At 36.7% G+C, this 23,682-nt stretch overlaps 1 long non-coding RNA gene across 1 annotated transcript in view; it reads right to left on the bottom strand.

Annotated features, from left to right (window-relative positions):
• Positions 1 to 23,682, bottom strand: part of LOC144225913 (uncharacterized) — a 118,560-nt gene that overhangs the window by 15,181 nt on the left and 79,697 nt on the right. The gene's annotated exons all lie outside the window — the stretch shown is intronic.

Raw genomic sequence — 23,682 nt, 5'->3', positions numbered from 1 at the left:
TTAAATTTTTATTTTAGATCATATGTATATGTATAAACATACATCTATATAATCAGTTTTTTATCTTCAGATTTGAAATTATTTGTCTAATATCTATTTTTATTACTAGTCTTTGCATTTTGAATTTTTCACTGTTTTTACTGTTCATGGAAGCTCTTAGAAGAGTTAGAAGCCTACATGTTTCATTTAGTTGGAAAAATGATTTAATTCTTTCAAAGATCAAGTTGGAGATTTGGGTGAAGACAGAAAAGAATGGAACAACAGAGGATAAGACCATGAGGTGTCTGTTATTGGTTCTAGAACTGTGTTGCTAATGTGCATACTGCAAAATAGCAGGTGAAAATGTTCTATAAAACAAATCTATCCATTATTTAGAATAACATTTCCAGAATACAAATTTTATTAGGGATGGGAGCCAACTATTACATCCTGGATGTGTGTGTACACACACACAAACACACACACACACACTCATATTCACATATTGCTGAACAGGTAGCAGTAATGAGTGTTGCACTTAAAAGACCTATTTCTCTCTAGTAGAAAAATATCTAGGACAAAGTGTTCCAAAGTGCAAAATTAGGTGTATCTGTCTACAGATGTAAAAGAACTAGGTCTTGAGGCAAACCAGAAGTACTTGCAAATGTGTTGGAAAGAGGGCGAGAGAATTTAACTTCAGTGCAGGTGGTGGGTGCTCGATAACGGGTTCAAATGCTTGGGACACCACAGGGGCAGATGAGAGGCAGAGGGTATATTTCTAGGAGACAGGGATAATGTCGCCTAGAGCCTACATCTTCAAAAAGTCTCACCAGTCAAGAAAGAAATGAAAAGAAGTTCTTTTTGTGAAAATAATCTCAATGCTAAAAATGATTTTTCCCCCCACACTATGCCTGTCCTTTTTCTTCTAGGACACTCAGAATTCAAAACTGCTTCTATAAGAGCAAGTGCAGTTTATTATCTACAGTGGATTTTCAAATGATTCATTGTATTTGCCCCAAGTAGAATGGTCAAAAGGAAATAAAGTATGGCATAGGAAATAGGTAATAAAAGTAATAGGGATCCCATAGGAAAAAATGGGTACTCAGAAATGTGAATTCTTTTGTTTGGAAAAACTTTTTTCAACTATGATGGACATGTTAACTGGGCTAGTAGGCAAATTCCTCATTCCATTTTCACTGAAGGGAATTATATCTACATATAATCGTATTCCTTGTTAGAAGTAGCACTTTTAACTTTATTCCATATACAATACTATGTTTCCCTTTTCTTGCTAAGCATACAACACCATAGCACGGGACAGTGGATATTTCTCCCTTCACAATTCCCATTATAATGATGGGGTACAGAATAGTGGGGGCAGCTGTGGAATTTTAAAACAGATTTTAAGTTAAAAAAAGCAGACATTTCTGCAAATGAAAACTTTTTTCGTTGAAACTAGTCTGAGAAGAGACAGATAAAATCTAGCATAAGGAACAAAGAAAGTCCTGGCTTTCCATTCCTAGTCTCGTGGAAACTACACCAGATCAACTTCTTGTCTCATCCCTGATGGATTAAGAACATTCTCAACACTTAATTTGTGAGGTGGTTTCATTTGTAGTAATGTGAATGTTCCACCCAGAAGTAGAAATTGAAACTAGTACTCGTATCTATTTTAGAACAGCATAAGTGGACAAATGATGTAGTCTGAAGTTTATTTTTTACTTTTTTTTTTTTTTTTTTTTACTTTTTATCCTGCCCATTTTACTCCAGCCTGAAATTGTAGTCTATTGGAGCAGTGTGATGTTTTGAACACCTCAGGAGAGTACCTTATAAATATTTATACAGCTTGCAGATAGCAGTGAGCTGAAGTCCTCTCTATCCGTGGAGCTAAAAACAATTTAAAATGCCATTTATCCACCGGCTTTGCTGCTAAGAGTTATTTTGCTCTTTTTTGCTGGGTTTTGTTGGTTTATGAAACAAGTTCAAGTACTCTACTGCAGTTGGGAGGAACTCCAAATAAGATGCCCTAATGATGTGCACAAATTCCAACCTCAGGGGCTGCCTTGGTCTCACCATCATCAGTTCTGTACTGTAGTGAAGTCTTCAGTGTGAATGTAGCCATGAGGAGCCCTGTGTGTTCTGGAAGATGCTATCAAGGATGAAGAGACACATTTGCATGTATCCATGTGGACCTCAAAGTTTTCATGGCTGTAGAGGCCTCTCTAATAATTATTCAGAAAAATACTCATTTTATACAAATTACTTGGTTGTCATATTGACCTTTTTCTTTAGTTCCCAGCCATTTCACACATCCTCATGAATAATAAACATTTTTTATTTTATTGTGATAAATCATAATAGTCTAAGTGATGATAATCATATTTTATGATTACCATCATCATATTATGATGATTACATAAAATGCTGTGTTTTGTTTTACACCATGAAGAGAGTATGTATATTCTCCTTGTTAAGTAACTCTAACATGAACGCTAATAAATTGTGAGTTTAATTCAAATCCATATTTCTGAACTTTGTAAAAATTATGTTGCCCATTCTCTCCAATGTATTTCTCAGAACTACTTGTGGATCCCTATTTACAACAAACTCCTAAGAAAATGTAACTCTTAGGTTAGCTTATTCTCATAATACTAATATTATTTACATAGGACTTTATAAAATTTTGACAGTTATTTCATTTTATCCTTAAATAGTCTTATGAAATGAATGTCAGTATCATCATCCCCATTTTAAGGTTGGCTAAGAGGGGTTAACTTTCTCACAGTCCCACTGTTAATAAATAGGAGAGCCAAAATTTGAAGCCAAGTATTTCACTCCAAATCCTTTCATCTTTCCACTTAGCAGACTATCTTAAAGAATTTTCTTAATGCTGCACTGAGAAAAGAACTTCCAGTCTCAGATTTCTCTTTCAGGCCCTTAAGTTTTGATAATTTTTCTGGTGGGGCATTATATTTTTGTTACTCTGGACGTTTCTGCAAGACTACTTACTTAATTCTCAGATTTCTATCTTCAACTATCTACTAGACATACCTGCTTGGACATCTGAGTGCCTCCCAGATAGTACATGTGTACAATTAAATTATCTTTTATTCCAGATACATTCCAGATTCTAGAAAGAGCAAGAGGAGCAGGGAAGGGGCAGAGAGAGAGGGAGAGAGCAAATCCCAAGCAGTCTCCATGCTATCAGCACATAGCCCAACATGGGGCTGGCTTGATCCCAGGATCACTGACCTGAGCCAGAATCAAGAGGCAGCCACTTAACTGACTGAGCCAACCAGGCACCTCTTTATTTACCTACTTTAATAATCTTGTAATCTCCAACATGGAACTTTAGGGTATTATTATGCTTACTTTGTCTACTTTGTTCCTTATCCTACTCTACCCCACAGCCAAGCAAACTCCAAATCCTATCCCTTTTACTTCTTAATACTTGAGTGTCAGATCTTGGCTTCTACTTCTTAATATTTATTGAATCTTAATATTTCACGAATCAGTATGTCTCCCTGTCCTTTGCCACTAATCCGAATTCAGGCTACTCACCTGGTTTCTACATCGAGTTCTTAAACTGGTCTTCTTACTTTAGGTTTCACCCCCAATCCATTCTGCACACTGCAGCCAAAGAGATCTTGCTAAATTCCTCAAAAAGACTCCCATTTGGGGCACCTGGGTGGCTCATGGTTAAGCGTCCAACTTGGGCTCAGGTCATGATCTCACCGTTTGTGAGTTCAAGCCCTGCATGGGGCTCTGTGCTGACAGTTAAAACCTGGAGCCTGCTTTGGATTCTGTCTCCCTCTATCTCTGCCCCACCCCCTTGCTCATACTCTGTCTCTCTCTCTCTCTCACATACACACACACACACACACACACACACACACACAAAACATTAAAATAATAATAAAAAGACTCCCATTTAGACAAAATTTCAAGTCCAATTTCCTTGGCATAGCAATTTACCCCTGGAGTTTCAAATCTGATCACTTCCCTTTTTTCCAACCTCATATATACCATAATTTCTGTGTTTGCAAAAAGCCACAGAAAAACCTTCTACATTTTTATTAGGCATTAATAAATAAGAATCACCTGAATAATTATAAGCACTATCATTTTACAACTACATAAATAGAAATGTTTCATTTATCTAAAGATTCTAAACTGTACTTCTAAACTATGCTTTCATTTACATATTTGATAGGATTTCAAAAATTGTAGGGTCGCCTGGGTGGCTTAGTCGGTTAAGTGTCCGACTTTTGCTTAGGTCATGATCTTGCGGTTCGTGGGGTCGAGCCCCCGCGTCGGGCTCTGTGCTGACTGCCAGCTCAGAGCCTGGAGCCTGTTTCAGTCTGTGACTCCCTCTCTCTCTGACCCTCCCCTGCTCACGCTGTCTCTCTCTCTCTCTCTCCTAGAAATAAATAAAACATTTAAAAAAATTGTAAATCAGGGCCTATATTATTTATCCCAGTTTTACAAATGAGCACACTGAGTCTAAGAGAAGTCAAATGATCCTCAAAGTCAACACAGGATTTGGAAATGTGACTCAAATTTAAATCTTCCTAAGCAAAGGGTATGTACCATACCATACACCCCATACCATATACCACACTGTTTCTGCCCCATATCTACCTCACAAAGATAAATGAATTACCTTATATTTAACCACACCAGCATAAAGAGTCAAACTAGATTATTAAGTTTTCATGGGGGGGGGGGGTCCTTGCACTCAATTTGTACCACATGAACATCACAGCTGTGTTTCATAGTATGCTTTTCCAAACTCCTAAGCCACAAAAGCACACAGTAGTACATCATTGTTCATTGAAGGTATACTTGAAAATAAACAGACCATTGGGAATGGTTAAGACAGATAATAATAGACTGATTAAAGGATGGTAGATCATTCCTGACAGTGCATAAGATTAAGTATGCTAATCAGATTTTGGATTTAGACAACCCAGATAAATCCCAAATAGAACAAGAGGAAGTACTCAAATCTTCATTTTCTTGCTTTTCAAATACCTATTTGTGTTTTATCTATGTCTCCTTCAGAGCTGAGGAATTTATGAAGGCTTTACCCAGGTGAGTTGATTGTATGTTCTTTTTACTTTTTCCTTTTCGTCCTTTTACTTTTCTTTTGCTGTTTTGAATGAAGTATCCTCTATTTTAATCCTTGCTGTCCTAGATTAGTTGCTTAGCAAAGGATGAGAGCAAAGGGAAAATTATGTGAATGTTCTATATGAAGACAATTTAACAACATATTTCTTTCCAGTCACAAAAAAAAAAAATTATCCAACAGCTGTTTGTAACTTGCTGTGTTACCAAATAGGATGGATACAGAAAAAGGATGGATGGGGGAAAAAAAATTCTAAATAGTCAATGTGTTTATGCCTCTTTTATTTATGCTAAGAAAGACATCATATGCACATTTGAATAGCTACCATCCATAACCTAATTTGGTTATTTGAAATAAATTGTGCATTTGGAAAGCAAGGAAAATGCAACTGACAAGCTAGGCTTCTAAGCATAATTGAAATTCATTCTGAATTCATGGAAGGTCAGTTTCATTTCAAAGCAATAGCCCTTGTTTTGAATTCCTATAATTCTGCTTTGTTTCCACTGCAGCATTAAATTTACTAATCACCAGAATGATTTTCTCATCTGAGTCAGTTCGAAGAATTTTTCTTCCTTAACTGTATACTTAATTTTGCCTATATAAAGGTTTATATTTAATTTTTTGAAATATATTGACCACCCAAAACACTGTGATCTGATCTCACAAAAGAAGACATTAAGGAGTAGTATTTTTTCTATGAACAACTGCAGTTAGACCATAGGCAAAGTATCATAGCTGATACCTTTTGTATAAGTAATCCCAAATCAAAGTTTTCAAAATGATGTATTTGCAATTTCACTGTCAGTTGATCTTTAAATGTGTTCCAAGATTCTGATGGCAATATATATTTACAAAGAATTATCTCACCATCAGGAGTTCAGCCAGTCCTTCTTACATTCCTCAGCCTTATTTAGAACTTAAACATTAGATGGTTTTTAACCTCTTTTTCTTATCCCAGCATTTAAACATTAGTTATTTTCTTCTAGTGTCAGATTTCCATAGTGTTGAATAAGGATCCCAAAACCCTTCATTTGGAAAGTAAACTGAAAAATGAGTCTCTATTGTCAATTTTTATTTTGCCCACATATTCTTTCTGTGGTTAGAAATTCACCTCTTAAAAAAATTCTGTATGAAGTTATTTAACTTCTCAAAGAAATCTGTAGTAACCATGTTATGAAATTACACTTAGTATGCTTATAAAATAGTATTGGTGTCTTCAGAGGGAAAAAAATCATTCAATAACCAGGCTTCCAAAAAGGTCTTTAAAATGACACCCTGGGAATTTAATTATGATAGGTCAAATTCTCAGTTATGATGGCTCTTTCATAGATTGGTTCCTGATTATTTTTGCAAAAAGCAGAATAAAAGTTCTGAATGTGCTGACTTATGAAGATATATGCTCATTACACAAAATACACTGATCTGTTATTCTTATCTCATGAGACTGCCCAAACCTCAGTGAACTTGAGAGATGGGAGGGAATGCTAGCACTGATTATCTGCCCAATATAAACCTAATCAAAGTGGTTAAATTAACCTGGCAGATTAATTCTAAGCATAATTTCTCATTCCTTCATCACTGGCCAGAGTGCAATTTACACAGATTTTTAGAACAGTGAGCACACTACACCATAGTCAGTGGCTCAAGCTAAATAAAATATGCAGAAAATATCAAGCATAGAACACTTAAAATAAAGCCTTTTTGTTGCTTTCAAAAACATGCATTGGATTGGATTAAGCTACAGAAATTTACTTTAGTGAATTAGTGAAATGAGCATAGAAAATGTTTTAAAATGGTGATTCTGAAATGAAGATGATGTCTCCTCTAATTTTTTTTAATGTTTATTTTTGAGAGACAGAGAGACAGAGCGTGAGCAGGGGAAGGGCAGAGAGAGAAGGAGACAAAGAATCTGAAGCAGGCTCCAGGCTCTGAGCTGTCAGCACAGAGCCCAACGCAGGGCTCGAACTCACGAACCCGCGAGATCATGACCTCAGCAGAAGCCGGACGTTTAACTGACTGAGCCACCCAGGGGCCCCTCCTCTAAATTCTTTTACCCAAGTCTCTTTGTAGCCCTTATATCTTGTTTACATTAATATTCTCATCAAATTATTTTTTCAGATGTAACACAGTAATTTTAAGGTAATTCAAGTTACCTTGAATTATGAAATCTACATCAATAAGGTTTAAAAATCCCCAAGGCACCCTAATAAAAATTAAAAGTTGGCTCTTATAAATAGCTGATGATGATAATATTTCCACTGAAGCATTTGAAAGAATATACTCATTACTTCCTTCTGAATGACTGGAGGTAGAAATTAACCTATGGCCATATTTTAGGCTACTATTAGCAAAGCACAGGTTTGCTTGGGGGGCAGGAAGAGTATTTTGAGTGTTTAAATATCTATTTCAGCTTTTTCTCAGTCTTTAGAATTTAGCAGTGTGGTTGTATATTGGTTTTTCTTGGTTCTGTACTGAAAAGGAATGAAGATGTTACACATTTTCTGTTTTAAGTAATCAAAACCTCGGTTGTCAGCAGAACTGATGAGATCTGCCCCTGAGGGATAAGACATCTCATTGAAAGAATCACAGGGATTTAATGTTTGGGGGAAATTACACACAGAGGTTTCTGTATAAAGATCAAGACACAGTATATTCAAATGCTACTTCAACCTGAGGTTTAGGGTTGAAAGCTTCAAAATTAAGGGGATGTTATTTAAACCCATCAAGAGTTGGTATTTCAGCAATTATTAAGTCTTCAGAGAAGCATAGCTCTTCTGTAACATTGTGAAGTAGCATGGCTCCACTTCAATAAGTAAAAGAAGGAGACAACATTCACCCTTAGAAAACTCAAAGGCATTCTTGATTTAATTAATAGGTAGGGAAAGTCTTGAGCAAGAAAAAAGTAGTCCCTGAGATCTATTCAATTATCCTTTTGTGCCTATCCTTTGCTAACTTTTACAAGGTATCTAATGACACACTTAAGTGTACATATGTGCTTTATTTTTCCTCTTTCTTCATCTAATAGAGATAGACCTGTTTGGTAAACTTTTTATTATTTGAAATATATAAATGTTGCAATAAAGTTGTCAACTCCTGTCTAGTTGCAGACAGTATAATTAGTGGAAGAGGAATAATGTGAATTGTCACTTAGGACTGAGACAATGGAAATGGGACTCTCGAGAGATTCTGAAACTCCCTGTGCTGGTCAAGGTCAAAGTAGAGGAAAACCATAATTAGAGATTTCTCAGACCTGGCAATTAAAAAAAATTTTCAGGTAGCTAGGATTCTAACTATAGTTGAATAGGGTGATTCCTCTTTATATGGTGATACTTAATTCATGCATCATTCTGCACATAGAATTGGCAAAACTTGTACTCTGATAATCATTCAAAAGCCAAAAAGGAACTGAAGCAAAGCCAAATACAAAACTGATTTCTAGTCTAATAATGTCATGATAATAGCACACAGAGTATGACTATATCTTCTCAAATAAGAGATACATACCACTGCTGGTATGCAAAATGGTTTGGGGTGGTACAACATAAAGATTTTTTTTATCAGTGTTTTTGTTTTAATGTTTAGCTACAACCCAGAATTTCACATGAATTGCTGTCTAACATGAAGCTAAAGTAAAATTTTAATGAATCAAGAAACTATTAAGCAAATAGCAGCATGGATATTTCATAGGAATAGTAACAATCATGAAGGTAATACACAAGTGACCTAAGTCAGGAAACAGTGAGCAAGTTGTACACATTCATTCACCTAAAACATGTTTATCAACTACTGTGTTTTTACACATATATGGAACAGGAATACATCAAAGTATAAAGTAGACAAGTTCTTTGCCTTTGTGAATCTTACATTTAAGCCCACATCGCCAATGTTCCTCAGGAGACTGGGATAATCTAAAGCTATATATACTGGGGTGTTCTATCTACCTTTTCTGGGCCCAAAGTTAAATTTCCTCTAAAGTTCTCTTGGCTCAAGTCAGATTAACTGTGGTGCAGTCAGGTGTCTGGTTCAGAGGAAGAAGATAGTTTTCACTAGAGGTGCTTCATAAAAAGCCATGGTCAACAAATACTGAAGTTCTACAGAAATGAGCTGATGGATACATCATTATAAATTGGAAGATCAAGGGCTGGGTAGCTCATTCTCCCTTACCAAGTATCTTTCTTCTGAATATTTCCAATACACTGTTATACCCCATGTACCTGCCAACTATTTTAGCTCTAGAAGCAGTCAAACCCAAAATACAGGAATGCTTTAACTCTTGAGAGGCCAAATGTGAACATGAGAGATAAGCAATCAACATACAGTGTGACATCTCCTTACACTAGTGGCCCTGACCTGCTAATCTAACTTGCTAGATTTTTATCACTAATTATGGTTAGCACAGAGATGAAAGACGGCTATTGAAGAGTTAACACCTAAGACTAATTTAGGATGCAGCTGTGGTAGAGCCTCTTTACATCGGGCCAAGCAAAAAATAACAAGTGATCTCTCAAGGAGTTTTCTCCCTAGAAGCATGCTGATATAGAAAGTAAAATAATCTGTACTTAAACCAAAACAATACAAAATGTAAACCTTACTATGTACCAGTTGGGAGAGGAGGAAAGTGAGGTGGAATAAAATGAAATGAGAATCCATTGCAAATTTCCTCAGGACTGGTTCTACTTTAAAATCTTAAGGCTGTTAAAGATTATCTGAATGAGGTTCCATCCCACCTATCCCATTGTATCTGCTTCAACAGGGCTTCTGAATCAGAATGACTTGTTTCAAGGGATTGGAGAGTGGGTGCTTACTAAAAATGCATATTCCTGTGCCCTGCCTCAGAATCAGAATCTCTAAAGTAAGGCCCCAAGTCTACATTTTTAGAAAATTACTCAAATGATACTTTCAGCAATCTCAAGTTTGAGAATCCCTGCACTACACTGTAAAGTCCTTGAAGTTTACATTATATTTACATTTTCACATTAAGTCCAGCTTAGAAGCTTGAGCCTTATTATTTGTCACAGAGTGTCAAATTATTAAGGCTACCTCCGTAGGAAGTACACTGGGTTTTCCCAATTATAATGTTAACGCCTTTCATTTTATAAAGGGATAGTTCCCGAAGAATGTCAGAAAAAGCATCTACATTTAACACAGTAAAGCAACAAACATCTTTCAAAAATCTTAAGTAAAAAAATTTTTTCACTTTCAGAGTCTTGGCCTGGTGGTAAAGGAAGAGAGGCAGCATCAAAGCACTATGTTTCCTTGGGCAATTTGCTACATCTCTGTTTCCTCTGATGAATATGAGGGAGCTGGAGAGATGATCTACCAGCCATCTATCTTCAAACAAAGGGTAGACACTTTCGGAACCATAAGGGATTTTCATCTTTAGTTCATCTTTCCGTTCCTTTACTGGTATTACCTAATTTATCAAACTTTCTCAAATACTGAGCTCAATTTCCTTTGGGTTCCCTAATTTTCCTTACCCAGTTTTTAAAACATTAATAATAATAATATTAACAATAACAAATTCCACACTGCACAATGCTCTTTTCTATCTGCAATTCATTTTGCAGAGATTCTAATTTAACTTAAGGTGTGCTTCCTGCTCTGCAAGCATTACCCTCATCCTCTAAGTTATATCTGATCAATTCTGAGTCAAATAAGGTGATGGCATTCCAACAGAGCTTATGTTTAAAGATAATTATTTCAGTAATGAAATTCTCTTATAAGTACTGGACTCAAAACCTTAACAGATTATGTCCAGTGATCACCAAGATCAAGAATACTACCTGTGAACTTCAACAATCTATTTACTGTGCATTTGGGGAGAGGAAAAGTTGGTTTCACTGGACATGAGGTTTGGATGTTTCTATTTTAAAATTTGAACCTAATGGATTCCAATATTTTATCCATATGTATGTATACAAATATAGATACAAATGGATGTACTCTTCAATGTTTTCAACACAGGGAAAGAAGTAAAAGTGTGAACAACTTGCAATAGCACTGAGACTACCTTAAGTGATCATAACTAAAGCAGTTTAGTTTCAAGAAGCTAGCAAACTATTCATTAACAATTACAAGCCAGCAACCAAGTTTGTAAGCTTTTATCCTTGCAGCCCTATGAAGCTGAGTGTGAATTTGTAGTGATACATGCCCAGTACTGAAATGTAATTCTTCTTATGCCTTATGTAATTTTTAAAAATTAGCAGCAAAAGAATATAGTTTAAAATTCATGCCATTCAAAATCAGGGATAACAGGGGCACATGGGTGGCTTATTTGGTTGAGCTTTGGACTACTGATTACAGCTTGGGTCATGATCCCGAGGTGGTGGGATCAAGCCCCATGTTGAACTCTGCACCGAACAATGAGGGTGGAACCGGCTTAGGATTCTCTCTCTCTGCCCCTCTACCCTTCTCTCTCTCCCTCCCTCTCTCCCTCCCCCGCCTCTAAAATATTCTCTCTAAAATAAAAAAAAAACTTTTAAAATCAAAATCAGGAATGAAAGAAGACAGGTTTGTACATTTCCAAGAGCAAATGGACATTTTAGAATTTTCTTTTCTCTCAATATTGTTACTTTAAAAAAAATTTTTTTAAGTGTTTATTTATTTATTTTGAGAGAGAAAGAGAAAATGAGCATACAAGCAGGAGGAGGGGCAGAGAGATAGGAGAGAGGGAATCCCAACCAGCCTCCCCACTTACAGTGAGGAGACTGACTCAACTGTGAGATCATGATCTGAGCCAAAATCAAGAGTCCCACATGCAACCAAATGAGCCCACCCAGGTACCTCTCAGATTATTTTTAAACTTGAACTTTCCATAGTATGCTTTTAATGTATAAATGTTCTTTAAACATTTAGTAGAAAAAACATAGGATTTGTGTTAAAATCAAGGATGTAAAGCATTAGAAATACACTAAGATTTCTTTTAAATTCTACAGAAAAGTGGAGCCAATTGGTATTAAAGATGTTAAAGAGAGATAGTATGCTACCCTAGAAGTTAAGCATTTAAACATGTGAATTTCTATCTTTTTTCTTTCTTTATTGTAATTGAAGTATCATTGGCATATTTAGTCTCCTTCTAGAATTTTAATAGTGATCATTATCTACCCTTTTATGACTCTTTCTCTTCCTATTGGTAATAGAATATTGCTTTTGAATGTTCCAAGGAGAACATTTCAGCTTAGTAATACAATAGAGAATTTTTAAGTAATTTGTCAGAAAGTGGCATCAGTAAAATTTTCTAACGATACCCTTAAAAGAAGTCTTTACCATCTAATAGTTTCCTCAGAATAATGGTGTCACTATGTAATTTTGCAGTAGAAAGATATTGTTAGAATTTCCTGTTTATATTTTTTCCTCCTTATTCTGTGAATTATAGTAATGAGTCAAAGCCCAGTTAAAAAAAAGATCTATAAAATCCAATATAAAAGGTTTCAAATGTGATAGGATTCAGCTGATATATAACAGCAATCACAGTAACTTTTCTGAGCTTTAATACCAATTTTGCACAGAATAAACACTTATGAAAAATATAAATCCAGGAAGTCTACAGTAAAATGGATACCTAAATGTACATCCTAAGGTCTAGTGGTTGTACATTTTACTTATGAATAAAATTGTACTTTATGCATATGTGTTAAAATAACTAAAGTGCTGAGAGTTTTTTCAAAGTGGAATGAAGGCCATTAGAGTATTTTTAAACAGGAGATGACATGACTTAATTTATATACTTAAAAACTTGCATGTTATACAAATAATCAAAGGATATAAATATAGAAGAAAAACAGAGAGATATGCAATATCTTAAATATTTTAAATATACATATAATATATACATACTTATTATGAATATGTATAAATATATATCTAAGATAGGGACTATATATATATATATATACACACACACACATATATCCTTACACACAGATACGCACATAGAGAAAGAGAGAGAAGAAAATAAATGGACATATTAAGCATAAGATACTTAGAAATAGTGTAGGGCAACCTGGCTGATGGTTTGGATGAGGAAAATAAGTTAAAGAGAAGAGTCAAAGTTGATACCTAGGTGTGTGATTTGAGCTAGATAGATGGTGAAGCTGCTGGCTGAGACTGGAAAGATTTCGGATTTACGGGAATAGTTGGAGAAGGCGGAGAACATCAAGAGGTCATTTGGAATATGAAAAATTTGAGATTCCAACTAGATACCCAAGTAGATATGTCAGTTTGGCAGTTGGATATTTAAGCTTGGACTTTTGGGAAGAAGTCAGAAGTGGAATTATGAATTTTAGAATCATCTACATAGATGGTTTTAAAGCCATGAAAATGATTGGGATTTCCTAGGGAGAGAGGTAATGAAAAAGCACAAAGAACCTTGAGGATGCCAAAGATTAGACACTGAACAAAGGAAGACTCAGCAAAAGTGTCTAAGAGAGAATGGTCCGTGGAGCAAGACAAGAATCAGGAGAGTGTGGCACCACGGAATCTAAGAAAGGAGTAGAGTTAAGAAGAATAGGATGATTGTGCCAAATTCTGCTAAAAATGACCATAGAGAAGTGACTACTGACTGGCAATATGGATGTCACAGGTAACTGGGGCAAGAGTACTCCCAGCGGGGTGGGAATTAAGAGACTGCTTGGAGTGGGGTTGGGAAATGATGTGAGGAAAGACAGAAGAATCAGAATGTATACACAACTCCTTCAAGATGTGTTGCTGTAAAGGCGAACAGAGGTACGTGACAGTAGATGGAGTGGTCAGGGAATGTCTGTACTCTGACATGAGAATGATATAACAGAAGACAGAAATTGACACTGCATGAGAGGAGGGGAATGAGTGCAGGAAAATGTCGCTGGGCCCATTTCATCTTCCACATAAGAGAGATTTGATAGTATATGATACAAATCAAAGAGGTTCACAGTTTTAGCATTAGAAAGCAGAGAGAATTCAGTTGGCTTCTATTTCCTCTGATCATGTGTCCAGATCATCAAGGAGAGTGTGGGAAGAAGAGACAGGATAGAAGGTTAGAAAAAGAAGAAAGTGTGAAATACTTGTTTTAGAGATAGGAAATATGCAAATATTATTAAATCATTGTAGGAAAGCTTTGAAATGATTGTGATGTCTCTATGTGAAATTAAAATTCTAAACCATGTAGAAGGAAATGCAACAATATTCTGCTTTTCCTAGTGATGACTGCTCTGAAAGTTTTTGAAATACCAAATATCAAATTCTTTAATCCTTTAAAACTTTGATGCCCCTGCTTTCTGGTGTCCTAAGCAAGCAATCTCCCTATAAATAAATTAATTAGGAACACCTTCTCCCACTCTTATTTTGCTCAAGATCAGTTTAGACCACGTCATTATAGCTATACCCCGTTTAACAAGCAAATGAGGGAAATGTTTGCTGCCATTTAAGTAAGGTAGAATTTGTAGCACCCCCTACAGACTTCTTGTTGGACTTATATAATTATGTATCAATTATATCACTACTATTGAGTTAGGTGCCTCTTATGAAGTACAGAGCAAGAGATAACTAGTGAGGAAAAAAGATGAGCAGGGCATTTATTTTAAAATTGGTCTTGGACACCTGGATGGCTCAGTCAGTTAGGCGTCTAACTCCTGATTTCAGCTCAGGTCATGGTTTCACAATTTGTGGGATTGAGTCCTGTGTGGGACTCTGTGCTGACAGTGCATAGAGCCAGCTTGGAATTCTCTCTCTCCTTCTCTCTCCCCTTCCCCTGCTTGTATGCATGCTCGCTCGCTCTCTCTCCCTCAAAATAAATAAGCTTTTAAAAAAGGTCTTCTTAGGGGCGCCTGGGTGGCTTAGTCCGTTAAGCGACCGACTTTCGCTTAGGTCATGATCTCGTGGTTCGTGGGTTGGAGCCCCGCATCGGGCTGTGTGCTGACTGCCAGCTCAGAGCCTGGAGCCTATTTCAGAGTCTGTGTCTCCCTCTCTCTCTGACCCTCCCCTGCTCACGCTGTCTCTCTCTCTCTCTCTCTCCTAGAAATAAATAAATAAATATATATTTTTTAAAAAAAAGGTCTTCTTAAAATGTATTTTTATTAATGATCAGCAAATTAATACACAGTAAAGGGAAAGAATACATTCAGAAATATAAGAAGGCACATTATTAAAAACATAATTTGATACATCTGAGCTATCCATCTAATTCATTTAGTCATACATATTTATTAGGTGCCTATTATGTGTCAGGCACTGTGCCTGAATATTCAATATTCAACAGTACATTTAATTTTCTGGATCAAAGTTGTCAGGAAAGTGCAAACTGATATACCCTGTGTGTATGCTCAAAGACAGAGTTAGCCTAACTCCTAACAGACTGTGTTCTAGTCCTCAATTTGCCACTATGACTGTGATAAAAGCAAGGATTCTGAGTATCAGTTTTCCCCTGCAAAATGAGAATTTTGAATGTCATGATCCTTTAAAAATTTTTTTTTATGTTTACTAATTATTGAGACAGAGAGAAACAGAGCCTAATGGGGGAGGGGCAGAGAGAGAGGGAGACACAGAATCCAAAGCAGGCTCCAGGCTCTCATCTGTCAGCACAGAGCCCAACACAGGGCTCTAACCCACAAACTGTGAGATCATGACCTGAGCCGAAGTCAGACACTTAACCAACTGAACCACCCAGGGGCCCCCTTGAATTTGATGTTCCTTTAGATAGTCTAGCTCAAAGAGTTTATGGTTTGATCAGCTTTATCTAAGCATTCATTTGCAGCTCTGATGTGACAGATACTTTCCCAACATAAGGCAGTGCTTAATACAAATGTATGTTTCTAACAGATATGTATATATTCTCCAATATAAGGTTAAGAATGATGCAGTTTGACTGGAACCATTTATCACACATTTCAGTTGTTTCTTCAAGACAATTCTGTAAGGTGAAATTTGTTACCATTTCCATCTCAGAGGCAAAGGTAAACTCAGCGTCACAGAAATTGCATGACCTGCCCGGATCTTCTGAGTCAAAGCCCAGAACTCTCTACTAAACACAGCGCAGCCGCCTACATTTTGCTGTTCAAACTATATGGGACCATAGAGTAATAATCAATAACCCAGTCAAATGCTTTTGAAGCATTTTTTAAAATTAGAAAACCCAATATGTGTAAGACAGGGATTTAAAAAAAGAAAGATATTAATTACGTGTTTGTAATCCTCTCCCCAGCCCAACCCCCATGTTGGCCTTCTAAGAATAAAGGATTATTGCTTGCTTACTCAGCCATAGGAACTTAATTGTGCCTGCTGGGGGAGAGAATAGAAAGGATAATTGGAACACACCAAAAGAGTGTCAATTGCTCTGTATAAAAAAGGTTGCCTAAGGAGAAAGAATTTTCAGAAAATTATTAGATTTTGAGAGCTTCTAGAGGAAAAGTGATTTGAAATCCTCACATACTATGATATAGGAGATTCTGAAGAGAGAGATGGGTTAAGAAGAATTTAAATAACTTTTTGCCAAAATTGGACACAAAACAGCCCCAGTGGGGGAGGGGGGAGTGGTACCTGTAAAACATAAAAGTTTAGCTGCTGTGCCGAGGTATCCAAAGGCACAGTCTACCTAATACACTCAAAACAAACTGCTTCAGAGTGAAGCTATTGCTCTTCACATCTCTGCAGACAGTTTAATCCTCTAAAAGGAAATCAACTGAATCAGGCTTAGCACCCAGCACAAGCAGGTAACTACCAAGGTGCTAGTGGGGAAGTTACAGGGCTGTGTCTCTCCCAAGTAGCTTCCCTAATACTTTTTATTAGTTAAGATATCATCAACGGCAAAAATACCATTTGTTCCACAAGAAAAGTGGAAGAGAATTAATTTTATCTTCTACAGATAATTGATTCTTCTACAAAGACTATAGAGTGTGTATCTAATCTTATATTGAAATATAGTGTATATGGCGATAATGTAATGGTGGCAAACCATCTCCCTACCCCACTTAATTTAGCAGGGCTACCAATATGACAAAAATAAATTTAGATCAACTTCACAAAAAAATAGATATTTCTATTGGGCCAAGGAAAGTCGAAATATAAAAATACTTAAGCAGAAGATGATTTTATAACATATTCAAATTTCTACACATATGAAAAAATATATGTTTGAATATTCACATGGTATATAATAATGGACTAAATAATTGGGATAGAAGAAAACTGGTGGAGTAGAATTAAACAGGATGGAAAATATAACTGTGGTAATAAAATACATTTGAAGGAGAACACTATTGGATACCAGGAAAGATACTATGTTCTCAAGCTGGCAAATGAGTGAAGTTAGTAATTTTCCTAAACCCCCCAATTCTGAGTAGAAAATAATTTCACATTTTATGCGTTTAAAGGACAGTGAAAGCTGAAGATGCTCAGCTTCCCAAAATGAGGCGGAAAAGAAGAAGAGCCTACAAAAAATGGAAAATCCTGAATCCCACAGTATGTAAGTCTAATTCATTGGTTTTATATGTATGTATAAAATGAACAACCCAGCTGTGTATTTTGTTTTTTATCCCAGAATGTCTATGAAAGTAGGAAGACAAATGCATACAAATGTAATAAAACAATTTTGAAGTTTGGTCAGTTGTTACTATGTATAAATGTCTGCATTCATTATTAATGGTATATACTGTGAATAAAATTTTAAATAAAAATATTTATATATTCAAAGACTATTAAGAACCTATTCTTAGAATCTGTTATCAATTGATTATATAATATCTCAGTTCTGTCTTGCTACTCGTAGAAACTGAACTAGAGTCAATTGAAAGAGGCTATAAATAGTAAAACTATAAAATCGAAAAGGGCTATAAACTGAACTGTTCTTGGCATGAGGGTGTTATTTTAAGAATAAATTGTAATCTATAGTTTGGGAAGGCAGTCCACCAGTATGTAAATTGCTATAGTATACATGCTGTATTATAAATGGCCTTTGGAGAGACATGCTTCCATGTCTTTTCTTCCAGGATTTCTGCATTACAGCTCTCAGATTATAAGCAGGCCACTGGGAACTACTTCAGTACTTGCCATGAGAAAAACCATTCCCTCAGACTAGAAGAGAGGCAATTGGGAACTCAGTGGAACCCCAGTGCGCATGAGAACCTAAAGCTGGAAAGCTGGGATTCCTAAACCTACAATTCTTTATTTGATTCTGAAATAGCAATTCTATTTCTGCGCCCCTTACTTCTATGCCACTTCTCACCAAACTTATTCTTTTTCTAGTTACAGATAATTGAATTATTTACTCTTTTGTGTAATTTTTTACAAATATCTTTACTAAAATATATAAGTGTATATAAAATCATAGCTAAATTGAGAAAGCAGGGGCACCTGGGTGGCTCAGTCAGTTGAGCGTCTGACTTCGTCTCAGGTCATGATCTCGGGGTTGGTGAGTTCAAGCCCTGCATCAGGCTCTGTGCTGACAGCTGAGAGCCTGGAGCCTGCTTCGGATTCTGTGTCTCCTTTTCTTGCTGTCCCTCCCCCACTCACACTCTGTCTCTGTCTCTCAAAAATAAATAAACATTTAAAAAAAAGATTTAAATTGCGAAAGCATTTTAAATCATTAGAGAGGCACCTGCCTGGGTGGGTCAGTAGGTTAAATATCTGACTTTGGCTCAGTTCATAACCTCACGGTTAGTGAGTTGGAACCCTGTGTCAGCCTGGAGCCTGCTTCAGATTCTACATCTCTCTCTCTGGCCCTCCCATGCTCATGCCCTGTCTCTCTCTCTCTCAAAAATGAATAAACATTTTATTTTTTTTTAATGTTTTATTTATTTCTAGGAGAGAGAGAGAGAGACAGCGTGAGCAGGGGAGGGTCAGAGAGAGAGGGAGTCACAGACTGAAGCAGGCTCCAGGCTCTGAGCTGGCAGTCAGCACAGAGCCCGACGCGGGGCTCAAACCCACGAACTGCGAGATCATGACCTAAGCGAAAGTCGGACGCTTAACCGACTAAGCCACCCAGTCGCCCCAAAAATGAATAAACATTTTAAAAAATTAAAAATTATAAATAATCTTTTCCAATTTTTAGCTTAATCAACTTATTAAAATTACCTCTGTGGAGACCTGGTTCATAGATTTCCATGACATTACTATTTGTTGTCCATTCTTTCTTTTCCTTTCCCAGTACTCTCTTTCAGATATAGTTTAAAACATATGAGATCTTCACATTTTGCCCACTGTTTTTACACAAGATCTGCTACCTTGTGCTCAGGTTTGCAAATTATTCAAGCAAAACAGTCTGAAATTATAGAGAGTAAAGGTTGTAAGCTGGCAGTTCTTGGGCCAAAGCTGGCCCATAAATATATTGGCCTCCATCTGTAGAGGGTTTTTTGAAATGTGAGACAATCCTTAGAAATTAGATTTCACAATATAATAAACCCAGACTCTAGCTCTTCTCCTGGAAAATGATTGTATCTGGCAATACTAGGACACCTTCTCTGTCCTATATAAAAAAATCCTACCCTAGGGAAAGGTAACTATCAGTCCTATTTAAAAGGCTGTCTATAACCCATACTTGGATCTCTTTATTTGTTATACCTTCTCAAATTAGATCAAGCTTGATTTAGCCTGTAGCATTATAATGCCATGTTCAAATGCTTGAACAAGGTAACTTCCTCTTTATCAGGAAGTCTCAACATTTATTTGCATAAGTTTGCTCTCAAATTTTCATTTCACCCATTTTGGAAGTCTCTGTTTTAGAATAAAGTTTAATTACATTCTTATTTCCTAGAACTACCTAGTAATATTCTGCATTCTAAGATCATTGATTTAAAATAAGATATTGATTAGAAATGAATTTTTGTGGAAAATACCTTTACATACTAGAAAGTAGAAAATGTTACTCAAAATACAAAGAATATCCATGGAATTGTACCCGAGAATTTGCGTCCCATCTGTTCTTCGAATGGATACAGAAAGAATATCTTTTTTCTTTTTTCTTCCTTACTTTTTCTTTCTTATTTAGGTGAACCTCAACCTGCTAATCAAGCATACCAAAAAACTATAAAAGATCTGGAAAAGGAAGTCAAAGGAGACACCACAGAGTCTGTGTTTCATCAGATTAGGGCATTAGGGAAATCTATCGAAGATGGAGATGAGCATACATCTGCCTCTGTGAATGGCAAACAGAATTCACTTTTGCTCCCTAAAGATAATAAACAACTTTCAGCTGACAGTACAATAAGTAAGGAGAAGGAAAATGATGATCCTCCATCATCCACTTCTCATCAACGAAACAAAGTCTTATCAGTGGCCATGTTTAAAGACTGTGAAGAATTATTATCAGAAAAAATCATACTGCAGGATTTCCCAAACAGAGTAGAAGCCTTTAAACCAGCAAAAGGCAAAACTATTACTGAAGTGAAATGTGGGGCTTTCAGTGTGCAAGTAGAAATCAAAAACAGATTTGTCTGTAAAACAGAAATCCGGTTCCCAACAAGAAGGAGATGTCCAAAATGTCATCAGCATTACTTTTCCAGACACATTCAGAGATGCTACACTTCTAAAAGCTGCTCTTCTAGATACAGGAGTATGTTAGCAGAAGAACTAAAACCTGAGGTGCCATCTGAACCCGAAGGAGAAGTTGCCAGAATGGGGAAACCTGCACTAAAAGTAAGCATTGAAGGAAAAGAAATTAAAGTTAAATACATGAGTAAGAAACAGAATATATTAATTAATATAACTTATCCTAAAAGAAGAGGAAAAATAGCTAAATACAGAAACATTTCCTCCAATCACACTACTAAAGCATGTTCCGCATCTTCTCCACAGTCTGATATTAGGTGCCCTGAAAAGTGGCAGCCTGAGAACAAGAATCAGAGTTCAGATTGTCTTCATGTCTCTCCTCCTACTGTGTGTGCCGTCCAGGAGAAGAAAATTGACAGAGTGGTGGACTTTCTGTGCTCAACTCCTGAGACGGAGAAGACTAAGCCTGACTCACTATCTTCAGTTTTAGGTGACAGTGAGGTAGAATCTGCCATCTCTCAGCAGAACACCCTCAACACAAAAAATTTCTCTGAGGCTGAGACTCTTCTCAAAAATGTTCTTCCTACTTCACAAGATACCCTCAAGACCCCAAGTTTAAGTGATACAGATGTAAGTAACATGCCTTTTGAGGATCTGAAGGATGTGGATAGAGAGAGAAAACTCATCTTTGATATACCAGAAAATATCACATCAGATTCATGTATACCGCAAAGCACAGAAGGAATAAATTATTCGCCAAGTGCCATTACTGACGTCTTCCCAGTTCAAGATGGCAAAGATTCTGACTTCTGTTCTTCTCCGAGCATGCAGCCAGTGGGAGAAAAGGCCGCCAACACTTATTGCAAAGGCAGCAAAATTCCACCTGCAGATTTTTGTGAGAACCCAAATTCTTTATCTTTGCCTTCCAGTCAAAATATTCTAAAGTCTCCCACCTCATTCAGCCCATCCCACTGGGCCACCAGACATTCAGAACCTAAAGAAATCCCTGGGGATACATTTTCCTTTAATCATTGTGCTGAACTTTTGAAAAGCTATGAGGAAGAGCACGTTGATATGACTGACGGAGACTTTAACAAGGCCACTCTACACAGTGATTCTCGTACAAAAGCACAGGAACTACTGGAAATGAAGAGTACGCAATGTCGAACTCTCAGTCCTGAATCCTCCAGTAGCCTCTCTGCTGGCAGCCCACTCAACAGTAACAGCCACAGCACTGTGGAGTGGGGTCAAACAAAATCCCAGACAGGTCATCCAGAGACAGCAGCTCCCAAAAAAACAACAGAGCTAGTCATGACCTTAATAACTGATGAGTTAGAGCAAAGATTAATTATTCATAATGATAAAGGAGGCACGGTTTATTCTAATTATCCCACAGAAATAAAAAATCCTACAGACTCACCCGACTCCCTGGAAAATGGTGAAAAAGACAAATCCCCAATAATGTCAGTGGTAAAGAATGCATGCCATAGAGATTTTGAAGACCTATCAGATGAGAATCATGATGAAGTCTGTTTCCAAATGGATTTGCTAAACACCACTGAATTCAACTGCACAGAATGTACTGCGGAAAATCTCTTTATTGAGAAAACACTGACCAATCATGCAGACCAATATGGCAACCAAGATGACAAAGGCCTTGGACTAACCAGTTTTAAAGAGGAGCCAGCAGAGTGCCAAAGAATTACATCTACAAAGCCAGATTCTGAAGGAGATAAAAATGACCCAAAGGAAACTTACTATCACCAAATAGACATATTGCTGTCACCTCAGAAGCAGAAAGCCTTGATAGGTACAGTGGCTATATAGAATCTTTAACGTTCACTGTTTTTATATGTTTGAGCTTTGGAAAGTCTTAATGTGAGGGCTTTTTTTATTGCTTGGGATTTTTGCTTTATTGCTGAAGATATATTGAGTATTTTAGAATTTGATGAATATGAGCAAGGATATACCAGCCTGCTTCTTTACATTATCGCCCACCCCACCCATAAATAGTGCATCACAAAATCACCCAGACTGCAGTTTAATATAAAGTTTTTAAAAAATCAATTTCTCTTTAAAAGGTTGATGTATTGCCAAATCAATTTTGTAGGAAACGTTAGCCTTTTGCCACTTTTAAATAATCTACCATTTCTTTCCTTCTTGCAAGGTAAGCATATTTATAATAGGAAGAATATGTTTGTGATAAAATGTGTTCTTAAACCTTGCTGTGGCATTGCAGAAGGATGGTATACATGTTTCAGGAGGCCATGTGGAATAGTAATCAAAGAAAAGGACAAAAACCAGAAACAGCCATGGCTAATCCTGATTGAGCCATCGATGGGGCGTCTGACCTCAAGCCGACCTCTGACCTCCCTTGTGCATTGGTTGGCTCTGCTCAAAACACTGATAGAACCCAGAAGTTCCCCAGACCCCAAAAGGGCTAAGATAGAAGCTCTTTTCTAAGTACATAATACTGCCCTGTCTGCTTTCAGTCTTGGGTCGTATTATATCATTCTGGTCACTTTACAGAAGGCCCTTGTTGTTTTTCCTCACTAAATCAAAAAATTTTATTTTCAATGTTAGCATTTTTCCACATTATATATTAAAATACATCTTGAACAAGCAAAAACTTCCTTCCAAACCGCCAGTAACATTCCTGGTATGTCCAGAAATGAGACTTGGAATGATGAAACTATCTTTTCTTTGTTGTTCCATACCTCATTTTTAAATAGAATTAATATAATTTAGAAGTATAAATAAAATACAGAAATCACAGCTGTATAAGTATTGGTATAAAACATGAAATTTACTGTACAGAGAATAAATGTCCTAAAACAACACGTATGCTATACAGTTACCTGCTTAATATGAACACCCTAAAGCAAAGATCCATCAGTCACAGAGACTGCCTTCCAGTGACGACATACCTCCAGATAACAGCCTCAATGGCATTAATCCCAATGTTTGCTTCAGTCCATAATTATTTGAGTCGGCAAGAGGTAGACCTGCAGTGAGAGCCCTTGCGTCCCCCAGAACAGATGTGTTGTTCACATGAATAAATCTCCCTCCCAGGCTGGTTCTCCTTGCCACCATGGCCATTCTCTTCCCTGGACTGCCTC

This window comes from Crocuta crocuta, unplaced genomic scaffold (assembly GCF_008692635.1).
Source record: "Crocuta crocuta isolate KB4526 unplaced genomic scaffold, BGI_CrCroc_1.0 scaffold131, whole genome shotgun sequence".
Lineage (NCBI taxonomy): Eukaryota > Metazoa > Chordata > Mammalia > Carnivora > Hyaenidae > Crocuta > Crocuta crocuta.
This window is presented reverse-complemented; position numbering and strand designations above follow the sequence as displayed.